Here is a 13,168-nt window from a genome sequence, read left to right as displayed (position 1 = left end):
AGTGGGATGCGTGTGGCGGGCGCGACAAATGAATGTTCGAGGCTTTACTAAAATAGACAAAATCAACGTTACGTTGTCCCGTTTTTCGTTTTTTTTTTCAATTTCTACCGCGTTTTATTGAAAATGTTTGTTATTTGATTCCAACAATTGAACCTCTAGAAATTCTTCGAACCAAAACTAGAAAAGGCTTTCAAATGTTTGAAATTGAAAGTTTTCTTTTATTTAGTTTGAGGCTGGATTTTCAATTGGGTTTCAGTTTATTTTTTATTCACAGAAATAAAAGACGAGCGATGCTTAAATCTACAAATTTACAATAACCAGTGACCAATTTTATGGTTTTAGCGATATCTTCGACACGGGTCTTTTATTTCCATAAAATGTTTCGTCAAAAATAGGGTTATTTTTTCAAACTTCAAATTCGTGAATCACGATTATTACTGCTGCTTTCATTGCTCCTTTCCTTGAAAGTTTGTCGATTTGCATGGAAGCTTTAATAAGCTATATTATTCTGCTTGTGTAAGAAAAGGTTTTAGGCGTATGTATTGTTGTGCTATATTTAGTTATAAAGGTGCTAAACTTGCTTTGTTTCTTTGTTGTTCTCAATATGTGTTATTTTCTAAATGTTAATATTATTTACGTCCCGAATTGAGTTATTGTAACTCCTGGGAATGTAATTCAACGTATTATACTTGTAAAATACTTTGTGTTTTATGATTTATAAATATTTTTTTTTTTAAAAATCATTATTTTTCTTCGTGCCCGCATTACAATGACGAAGTTCAGTCCAACGGTAAATTGAACATAAAAAATGTTTTCTTATGCGCGGTAAAAATAATTGTGAATTTTTCGAAAATGTATGAAATAATCCATAAAAAAATATTCCTCTTTCTGTTTACTTTTGTATGGGTACTATTGTGTACCATATTGACGTGTTAATTTTTTAATGACTCTATTTGTTATTTTTATTACTTTTTTTTGAGATTTAAAATAATTTGATTGTGTTTAACATACTAATATTTTGCGCCTCTTAACACTTGGAGTACCGGCCTATACACATAGAATTTACCCTGTGCCCGGCCCATTTTTGTGAAATTTCATGCTCTGTGAAGGGTTTCTTAAGGTGTCATAATTATGAAAACACTTTATTCATTTCTTTATTTACACCTTTTATCAAAAATACAATTTTACGTTCACTTTGCCCAGCTAACAAGGGTACATACCCCGTTTCAAGCTAGACAATTACATTATAATAAATGATAATAGTTAACAAATTCATTAATTGAAACTGAAATCAACAATGTTTGATTATGTCCAAATGCTTGCAGACTGGCTGGATTTCCTCCCTAGGGAGTTGTTCGTATTTAAATTTATTTCAACAGACAAGGGAAAAAGTTTTCGAGAAGGGAATATGGAAGTCTAGGCATTTACAGGGCTTATGACCTGTCATTGGCTGGTTTAAGTGGCCACTTTACACACTGTGTAACATTCACCATTCTGCCCTTGTTTGAACATCCACATTTCCTCAACTCTTCCATCTGTTGACTGTTGTCTGTAAATATTTGGACAAACTCAAAATATTGTTGATAAATTACCTGGTCCATGAAGAAGTATAGAAATTGAAAAAAATAATATTTTCAGGCGTTGCCTAGTATATAGGTGAAATAATTCAATAAGATGAATCTTACCCGCATAAATGAAGGTTTCAGAGCTTTAACTTCACAAACATCAACAGATGAAAGAATTGAAGGAATATAGATGTTCATATATTGGCTGAATGGTGAATGTTACACAGTGTGTAAAGTGGCCACTTAAACCAGCCATTGGCAGGTCATAAGCCCTGTAGATGCCTAGACTACTATATTAACTTCTCTGAAATGTTCGTCATCTCTGTTGTAATATGTAAATACAAATTTAATTAATTTCTAGTGCAGAATGTTTTAGCGATTAATAAAAAAAAACATAGAATTATGAATAGTCCACAAATCGCATACGCGCATCAAACAGAAGGTGACTAAACTACTCTTAAAGAAGTAGTTTTACGTTTTGACACATTAGTTTCTTTGTAGGCGTCGCTCAGTACGCAACTCCCGATTTGAATTCAACTATGTCGTGTTGTGTCGTTTTATAGTGTAGAAATACTGCTGGGATCTCAAAGGAACAGGATGGGATTACATTTCATGTGTAAGTAGCAAATACATTACTTAAAAATTTAATTATTTTTCCATCTGTCAGATTGTCAAAGAAAACAAAATGGACATTTTGTTAGTGTTGCTAGGGTAGTCAATTTTTTTCGCTACTTTGCTCGATCAAGAGAATTGATGTAAATTGGACCTTTCGGATTAAACAACGCCGTGGTGGACATTTGACCGATATTATCTTTAAAACATCAATATTATTCAACATGATATAAAAATATTTTACATAAAAACGGATCATTTACCCTCTACTTATCGACTCTGTTGTGTCAATCAATGTGTCCGCGGGTACAAGAAACTTATAGAGAAATTAACGAATTGGTTTAAAAATATAAAAAAAACATTTGTTTTATGGTTATATTTTTTATGATCTGGCAACATTACGCGGTGATTTCAAGCATGCGCGCGGCAGAGGTGGGGCAAAGTAGGGGGATTTTCGGACGCAGTCCGATGTATTCAAATATGATTCTACGCTCCTTCTGGACTATTCTTAATTCTATGGAAAAAACATTTTAATTTCAGTCATGCAGTTTTTCTAACCCCTTTGCGAACGTAGTTTTTTTTCAAACTTCTAGGTTTGACATATTTTTTTAAAATTTAAAAACCGTGCCCCCGAAGGATTAATGTGAAGTGATTTTGTTTGAAGGGTTAATCCATTACTATTTAGAAATCGGTTTCCACAAACAGTAGGGAACTTTGATCTGTAAAACTCAGCAAGAATACGTAAAACTTGATAAATGGCGGGTTGCTTTGAGTTCTTTTGGGTAAATTTAACTTTCTGCAGCGTATTATAGCGAATTTAGCAGTTCACAATGAGTTCTGGTGCCGACCCTCATGTATGAAAGCGAGGAACGAATTAAGAAAAAGAAGTGTTTTTTTTTTAATATTGTGATTGTGTTTTTTTAAAAGATGTATCACTTCCCCTTTGAAACAAGCGATCGACCGAATTTCGGTTTTAGCCAAAAATTTGCCGGAATTTCAGCTCAGCTGAAACCTGCGGTCGGGATATGTCGGATTACGTTCGGCTGTATTCGGGCCCATTTTACGGCAAGTGACTCGGTCGCGTGACCTGTGACCTTTAGTTAATACCATTAATTTATAAAAAATAGCACAATTGGAAAAATTAAAGTGTTGTTCATTCAAATTATTAGTTATTGTATTGCCATTGTCTAACATAAAAAAAAACTAGACTGATTTTTTGATTTGTTGGGTATAGTCAGTAGCTATAAGATCTTTTATTTTCACGTTTTTGAAACGTTTTTTTATTTGTTTTTTTTTATATACATTACGGATTAACATACATTTAACAAAATATTTTTATATAAATTCAAATACAGCATTACAAGTATACACTGTCCGTGAATTGTTGCTACAAAACGGTGGGGCCTGTCTAGGCATTCTTCTAGTAGCGACGTGCTTAAAAACACGCTAAGCATTTGAACGATCACAATGAACAATAATGCACATGCTTAAGTTATCGCAGTAATAAGTTAACGCGTGTGTAATCTCTTAGCCGACGTTCGTGTCCGTTTGTTTTTTGTTAAATAAATACAGTTCACTAGCGAAAAATCGGCGTTTACTATAAATAATCATACAATATATTGCATTTAGAAATAGTTGGGAGTATCTAATACAAAAAAGTGAAAATTTCATTACAATTACAATGGTGACTGCTTTTCCTGACATTTGGCATTCCGGCTAAATGCAATAAATACCATGATGAATAATCAATAAATAAAAATAGCAGGAGTAGGCAGAGAGGATAGAACGCCATATCACTCAATCTTTGCATACAAACCTCGGTTCCTCTACATTCATACATCTTATCATGCACGCACGCCGAGTATTCCTACTTTTCACATGTCCATTTTCAAGTATTTGATGGACTCGATCATGCCACGTCTTTCTCGGTCTTCCTCGTTTTCTGCACACATCAACATTCGCATCGTAGATCCTTTTAGTCGTTCTTACGCTGTCCATTCGCTCTACATGTCCAAACCGACGCAGCACCCCTTTCTGGATAATGTCGATAATGCATGTCTCAGCCTTATAGAGTTCACGGATCTCGATATTTGTGCACCTATCATACATCGTTCTACCACACATTCGCCTGAGGGATCGTATTTCGACAACTTACTTTCATCATCATTTTTCCAATTCCATACTTCGCTCCCATACATTAGAGTTGGCACTCGAAATCCACTGTGAACTGCTAGTTAAGTCAATATTATGTATCTTTTTTTGGGTGATACCTAATATTGATAACAGTGACCGTGAAAACCTTCGCACCTATTTTGCTAGTTAAGTCTCCTGCGATAAAAAAATTGTTTGCCAAAGTAGATTTTAGTGCACCGTTCACCCTGTTCCCGGCACTCACCCTCCTTTCCACCATTAGTAAACATACTTCCCAGATACACAAATTCTTCTACTTGATTCAGAATATCTCCGTTCACGCTGATCTCAAATTTCGTTATATTTTCATCCTTTTCAAAAACCATCACTTTCGATTTATCAACATTTATAAGCAAGTTTCCATATTAACACCGGTGAAGTTCAAATATGTGATTGCGCAGCAGGATTATACGTCGCGAAACGTAAATATTTTGACATTTAATATTAGGTGTTCACGGATGTTCCGTTGGGATCGCGAATACGATAAACAGCCATGGTGAGAAATTACGGTCACGTCGCTATTTAGCACGTCGATAGTTATTTGTGATTGAGCTACTGGTATGGACGGAGGACGGAGGATACAGCGCAACCAACGGTAGGAGTGGAATGGAAGGGGGGGTCGGGAATCAATCGTAGCGTTCCTGGCGGTCTCAGTCTAGCAGCAATAACTGAGAGCTGGCATTCCTCAAAACAGGGATGTCCCCTAGTTATTTATTATTTAAGTTCAACACAGTCCAGCTTCTTTTAGGCCGCGGCCATTTTTTCTTTAGCATAAATTTCTTGGGGCAAAAGCGGACAGGTATGTAAGTAAAAAGTCAGTTAATAAAAGCCAAAAATATCACATAACTAGAAATAATAAAAACAGAATATATATATGTATATTTTTTTAAAACCTTTTTTTATTTATCATAAATTAATTACGCTTACAAAACAAAGATTATACTTATACGTACTTATAAGTTCTGTACCTTAAGGTGATTCTAAACGAAAATATGAAACTAATCATTTATTATTTTTTTATTGAAAAATGCCATTTTTACGTTTATTTTCAATGGAAATTTACAAAACTTGGTTTGCGAAAACTTTACAATATATTGATTGTAACAAATACTATAACAATATATTTTACGTCATTTTTACAAAATGGTGTACAAAACAAAAATAAAATAAGATATTTTTTGTTTTAGAGTAAAATTTGAATAAAACTTAATTGCTTGATTTCTCGAAACAGGGATTTGAGAGTTAAAGTTTTTTGCCAGTATACCCACGATATCAAACTAAACTACTCTATTTTATATATTACGACAGATATGAAGAACATTTTACGGAAGGGAATATAGAAGTCTAAGCATCCACAGGGCGTACGACCTGTCATTGGCTGGTTTAAGTGACCACTTTGCACACTGTGTAACATTTACCATTCTAATTAATTATTTAAATAAAAAACGAGTGATACTTTAATCCACAAATTTGGAACATCCAGTGACCAGTTTCATCGCTTTCGCGACATCTTCGAGACCGGTGTCTTTATTATAATAAATTATTATAATCAATATAATAAAGATACCGGTCTCGAAGATATCGCTAAAGCGATGAAACCGGTCACTTTATATTTTTAATTTGTGGATTAAAGTTTCACTCGTCTTTTATTTATATAATAAATTACAATGAACTTCCATCGAGAATTTTCACTAACAAACTTAAATGATTCACCATTCTGCCTATATTTGAACATCTATATTCCTTCAACTCTTCCATCTGTTGACGTTTTTGAAGTTAAAGAGCTGAAACCTTTATTGTTGCGGGTGAGATTCACCTGATTGAATTATTTCACCTTTATACTAGGCAACGCCTGAATATATTTGAACAATAACAATAAAGGTTTTAACTCTTTAACGTACCTGTAGAAATTATAATAGACTCAGTATTGATGTAGATATTTTTAACTGCACGTTGCATTTGTACACAAAATTTCTTCATGGGGTCGATTATTTGGGATAGTTGCTGAATGTGCATCTTGAGTGGTTTATGCTATGTATTTGTGCCGCATGTAATGTATATGTTGGTGTATGTTTTATATGTGCGTTCATGTGTGTGCGAGGATGGCTCGGAGTGTACATTCGGTATTTTTATTTATTTTAATTTATTACCTCCATGGAAAACGCAAATGTTAACAATTATTGTTTTCTCATTTGAAATTCTTAAAAAAAAAATTTTTTTGTCACATTTAATGTTTATTTAATTTCACAATAAGCCTAAGGGGCATGTACAAAAAATACAAAGGTAAGTACAAACATAGTGCGTAAAAAAATAAAAGATAAATAATGCTTTTTTGTACACATTTAGAAACAATAAGAAGCATACTGCCATGCAAAATAAAAAGTGAAACTTTACATAGTAAAAAAGAAAATAAATAATTAAATGGATTTTGTAACTTGGAACTTGTAAAGAATTCAAACAAAAAAATAAATACATTTTCATATTAGTTTATATCTTTTACATAATTTATGAAAACTTAATTGGTCTTATTATGTTAAAAAATTGTTGTTTTTAATACCTACTTATTATGTATGACTGAATGTTTTCTATATAAAATAAAATAAAATTAGAATAAAATAAAATAACGTTGAATAAAATAGAATAAAATAGAATAAAATAGAATAAAATAGAATAAAATAGAATAAAATAGAATAAAATAGAATAAAATAGAATAAAATAGAATAAAATAGAATAAATAAAACAAAATAAAACAAAATAAAATAAAATAAAATAAAATAAAATAAAATAAAATAAAATAAAATAAAATAAAATAAAGTAAAATAAAATAAAAAATAAAAAAATAAAATAAAATAAATAAATAAACTTCAAAAACGTCAACAGTCGAACACCGAAAGTTTCTTACGTTTATTTTATTTAAGTTCAATTAATTGTGCAGGTGTCGTTTGCGGCAACCCTGCTTCAAGGGAGGTTCTTCATTACACTGAGAATGGAATTCAAGAGGAATACACACCTAACGATGTATAATAATATTGTGTACGAGGAGATCTACGGAAATCAAATATAGCCTTTCATTTAGAAAAAAATATACCTCTGCAAATTTATTTCTATTTAAATATCAAGTATGATATTTCTATTCAATACATAAATTAAAACTTAAAATACTAAAAAAAATATATTGGGTTTGTCCAAATATTTGTAGACAAAGACTGGATTCAACTCCCCGGGGAGCTGTTTATATTAACATATTACAACTGAGATAAAGAGCATTTTAAATAACGTAATATGGAAGTCCAGGCATCCACAGGGCTTATGACCTGTCATTGTCTGGGTTAAGTGGCCACTTTACACACTGTGTAACATTCCCCATTCTGCCCATATTTGAACATCTACATTCCTTCAATTCTTTCATCTCCTGATGTTTGTGATGTTAAAGAGCTGAAACCTTTATTTATGCTGGTGAGATTCCTCTCTTTGAATTATTTCACCTACTCTCCAGGCAACGTTCATGCTTTTACCAGCTGAGACAGATTAAATGCAAACGCAAACATTTGCCAGTTAATGCCGTTTGTCAATTTATAAATGCGTTTGTAGTGTCTAGAGTCGATTATTGTAATGGTATCTACGCAGGTCTACCAATGAACAAAATGATGTTTCTGACATGACTTCTATATTACCTTCTCTAAAATGTTCTTCATCTCAGTTGTAATATGTTAATATAAACAGCTCCCCAGGGAGTTGAATCCAATCCTTGTCTGCAAAAATTTGGACAAACTCAAAATATTGTTGATAAATCCACCTGGTCCATGAAGAAGTATAGAAATTGAAAAAAATAAGATTTTCAGGCGTTGCCTAGTATGTAGGTGAAATAATTCAATTAAGATGAATCTCACCCGCATAAATAAAGGTTTCAGCTCTTTAACTTTACAAACATCAAAATATGAAAGAATCGAAGGAATGTAGATGTTGAAATATGGGTAGATTGGTGAATGTTACACAGTGTGTAAAGTGGCCACTTAAACTGGATGTGGCCACTTAACTTAACTGGAGATGCAGGAATACCGATCTCAAGTATATGTCTTCCTGCAGATAGAACCACTTGCTTACTTTAGAAGATCGCCGTCTACTGTTGGACATGGGGGTGCTTCATGACATACTCAGTGGACGCCTTGATAGTCCGGCTCTTATGTCGAAGTTATCATTAAATGTCCCCGGCTACCGCACCCATCCCACGTCGAGCTCTCTATTTCATGTGCCAGCAGTTCGTACGAACTATGCCCAGAACTCTTCACTTATACGTTTTGTTCGTAAATATAATTTGAACTTTCCCTTTATTGATCCACTTGATTGTAAAAAAATAACATTTAAAATGCGCGTCTTAAAACATACTTTTTTGTCTTATACTTAGTTTCAATAATTTAGTCTTATTTTATCTTATTTTATTTTATTTTATCTCTAATTTTTAATATTTTAAATATATTTATATTTTCGACACTTGTGCAATAATATTTACACACATGTCCACCCTAATTCCAGTATAAAACCCACTCACCCACCCTCTCACTCACTTACACTCACACAAACACACTAGTATGTATTGTACGTGTATTTAATGTATTTCTGTAGATATCTGTCATTGGTTTTATTCTCTGTATATTTTATTTGTTATATTTTTGTTACATGTATTACTGTTGATATCCACGATAAATAAAATAAAAAAAAACAGCTAATGACAGGTTATAAGCCTTGTGGATGCCGGGACATTATTGTCTTGACTGATATTGCCTTCTCTAAAATGTTCTTCATCTCAGTTGTAATATGATAAATACTATTATTATTGTCATACCATGAGGAATTCCACTGTTTTCTAATTTTTTTTTTCTATTAGCGTACTATTTAACTAAGCAATTTTTTTTGTTAGTTACATTTATCAAATACCACGCCAAATGACTGTAATCAGCGTGTCACTTTTCAGTAGTGACGTCATGAAACGGTTGGCGTTCTTACTTTCACTGACCTGACAAGAATGTATGGAATATTGATTTGATCACTTCATTTAGTTGATCGTAATTTGCTCATTTCTATGTTATGGTTGTTTTTAAGAACGTTTCGATTTATAAAAACCTAGAAAGTTGACATAATCTCTGGTTGAAATGTCAAATTATACTCTTTTTTTTCTATGGTCAAAACGTTGCCGGGGCTTTAAAGCGGAAACCGGAGATACTTCACGTAGATATAAGGAGTGACGTCATTATTTACGATTTTAAAATTAATACTATTTTTAACATTTTTTATTTATTTTTGCGTGCGTTTTTGAGATATTTCATCCTACTCCAAAATTTTTAAATATTCACGTGTACATAAAAACATTTTTAAAATTTATTTCCGGGTTGGGATGGAATTCCTCATTGTACCGCGAAGATTTTCTTAAATGTGTAATAAATTCATAAAAATCAATAAAAAACATTAAAACTTATTTATCAATCATTAGCGGAATCAAATAATTTAATAAAATGATATCCCTCTTCTGCAATGCTGATCTCAACTTGAAAATAAGGCAAAGATTGGTAGAATGTTATGTGTGGTCTGTATTGTTGTATGGCTGCGAGACTTGGACTCTGAAGGTGAACACTATGAACAGGTTGGAGGGTTTTGAGACGTGGTTGCATCGCAAAATGCTTAAGATACCTTGGACAGACCTGATAACGAACTCAGAAGTCTTAAGTCGAGCTAGAACGAACAGAGAACTCTTAACCACCATAAAAGTTCGTAAAATGTATATCTAGGGCATATAATGCGTGGAGAAAAGTACCACTTGCTTCATTTAATTTTGAAAGGCAAGATTGAGGGTCACAGAGGGGCTGGAAAAAGACAGATGTCCTGGCTGCGAAATATACGAGACTGGGCTGGCTTCAGGACTGTGGAGCAGATTTTCCGGGCAGCACAGGACAGGGAGACTTTTGGCAGAGTGATTGCCAACGTTGGGGATACCTGACAGGGCACTAAGAGAAAAAGAAGCGGAATCAATTATTAGGTATGGTATTACCAGTTGTATGGGAGCGAACTATGGACTTGGAAAAACAGGGATGAAAGTAGGCTGAATGCTGTCGAAATGCGATCTCTCAGGCGAATGTGTGGTAAAACTATGTACGATAGATGCACAAATGTTGAGATCCGTACATTATGTAAGGCTGAGCCAAGAAATATTGACAAAATCAAGAAAGTAGCTCTGCGCGGCTAAGAATATTTACAATGCGAATGTTGATGGATGCAGAAATAGAGGAAGACCGAGCAAGACATGGCATGACCAAATCCAACAGATACTTGAAGATGGACATGTCAAAAGTCGGAACAAACAATGAGAAGATGTATGAATGTAGAGGAAGCGAAATATGTATGCAAAGATAGAGTGCTGTGGCGTTCTATCCCCTCTGCCTACCCTTACGGGGAAACGACGAGACGGTTTTTTGTTGTTGTTTTTGTATTACCAGTTGGGGTCTTTACCTTTTATAAATAAATAAAATTTAAAAATGTAATTTAACCCGCAGACAAGCTTCGGATTTGCGGGAAAAAAAATACAATTATGTATGTTATTTATTTGTTAAAATAAATACAAAAGGATCTATTTTATATGCCATAAAAGTGGCTCAATGTAAAGTTATTGCCTTCGTCTATGTTGAGACATTAATCTCTTTAAATAAAATACGCCCTAGATATTTATCACAAACAGTTTAATTCATTTTATTAACATTAACTGTCTGTCCAACACCGTTTTCTAAGAAAAGTGGCATGGTTGCTCTGATTACAAAGGGGTAATTATTTCTATTTTGAAATAGAGCAATCTCTTAATCTGTCTTCATTGGTGAGACGTAGAACTAAAATGGACCTTATATGCATTTTCAAAATACTTGATGCTTTAAGTGATGTCCCATCTCTGTTCCAATCAATTCTATTTCAATGTCAAAATCTGCTATTTATAAAATATTCTAAGAGCAACTTTGGTTTTTATGCCCCAATGTCCAAAATGTGTAGATTAGTCAATTCATCACACGACTTGGAATTCTTTGGGATAGATCTTCCGGCTTTTCGTAGATTTCTTTGCGACTTAACAGTGCGGGATGAAGTTGGATTAGCATGGTTTAGCTCAAAGTTTTAGATCTTTCGTTTTTTTGAATATATTTTATACAATTATTGTTTTGCCCTTGTTTGTCTTTGCTAAATAGTTTTATGTTCTTTTTGTTCAGTTTCTTGCATTTATGTTTCTTCATGTAACTGTTGTAATTGGCTTAGGCCGTATATATAATAAATAAATAAATAAATTAACGGCAAATCTGCCTTTTACAAACATTTATAATACTACATATTTGGCTTAATATTTTTTTTAAAACATAAATTTCCTTATACCCAAGATTATGTGTGTTATAATTACAAAAGCCCCTTTCAGGCCGTTAAATAAGAAATTCCTCTATATTTAACCCCAGTTTCCTATCGAATCTGCCCTTGTTCCAAGAAATTAAGTCTAAATTCCAATTACAGGTGGTTTATCCTCGGATTTTAGGGGTAAATGAAATAACCGAGTTATCGTAAACATCCCCCGGGCGTCGTGTATCAGGTATAATTATTCATTAGACCCAGGCGGTGTAGCGGACGCAGCCAGGGTAGACGCCGCTAATATGGACCGGTCCGAATTAAGAACCATATTTTTAAAAATGCAGAGGTCGGCCAAAAATACACGTAATAGAATAGAAAAAAGAGGAAAACAACTTATAATAAAATAAATTACAGGGATGGAGAATACCTTAAAGAAGGGAATATGGAAGTCTAGGCATTTACAGGGCTTTTGACCTGTCATTGGCTGGTTTAAGGGGCCACTTTACACACTGTGTAACATTCACCACTTTGCCTATGTTTGATCATCCATATTTCTTCAATTCTTTTTCTGTTGATTTGAGTGACGTTAAAGAAGAATTTATGAAATATGGGTGTTATAAATATAGTGGAGTTAAAGAGCTGAAGCCTTTAACTTCACTATATTTATATATACATATAAAAACAATAATCTATACAAAGAAAAAACAATAAGTCAAATAAGTCAATCAGTTTTTGTATAATTGGATGGGGATGTGCAAATGACACATTGATCAACCAAATGATAATTGTTCAAAAAGCTTTAATAAAAATTACCATAAGAGTCCCAATTAGAACTAGCTCCCTCGGTATATTCGTAAATCTTAATGTAACATCTGTAAAACAACTTTATGTAAAAGCTCTGTTACTCTACGCACACACAAATTATTCTCTAGCCTTTATAACTCCTTCCACAAATATAAGAATTACTAGATACTCCACCCTGATGCTGCAAAAACAATTAAAAATAACACGACCTTCGGTCAAAGAGGATTGGTCTACTTCTCGGTTATAGTGTACAATCTACTTCCATTATCCATAAGGACAATTAGTAAGTACTCACAATATAAAATTGCTATTAATAAATGGATAGTGGAGGAGGTGGGTTGCGCACGGATCGATAAGTGGATCAAGCCAAATCGGTGAAAATTTGTATACTGTTTAGGGAATTTGGTCTACAGGTCTATTGGTAATGTTTTTTATGATTATTTTAGTTTAAACTGTTTATTATGTTAATGATAAGTAGGTTAATTAGATTAATCACGTTAACTTTGTTGAATAACTAATTTAAGGCATGTTTCACTAATTGTAAAATGTTTCCCTCGGCACGGGACACCCCAATGACATTATTCTGGATATTAAAAAAAATACAAACATTGTAAAAGTATAAGTAAATA

This window comes from Micrasema longulum, unplaced genomic scaffold, assembly GCF_059751315.1.
Source record: "Micrasema longulum isolate JH-2025_06_02 unplaced genomic scaffold, ASM5975131v1 h1tg001111l, whole genome shotgun sequence".
In the NCBI taxonomy this organism is placed as follows: Eukaryota; Metazoa; Arthropoda; class Insecta; order Trichoptera; family Brachycentridae; genus Micrasema; species Micrasema longulum.
The sequence above is the reverse complement of the archived record's forward strand: the minus strand, read 5'-3'. Positions refer to the sequence as shown.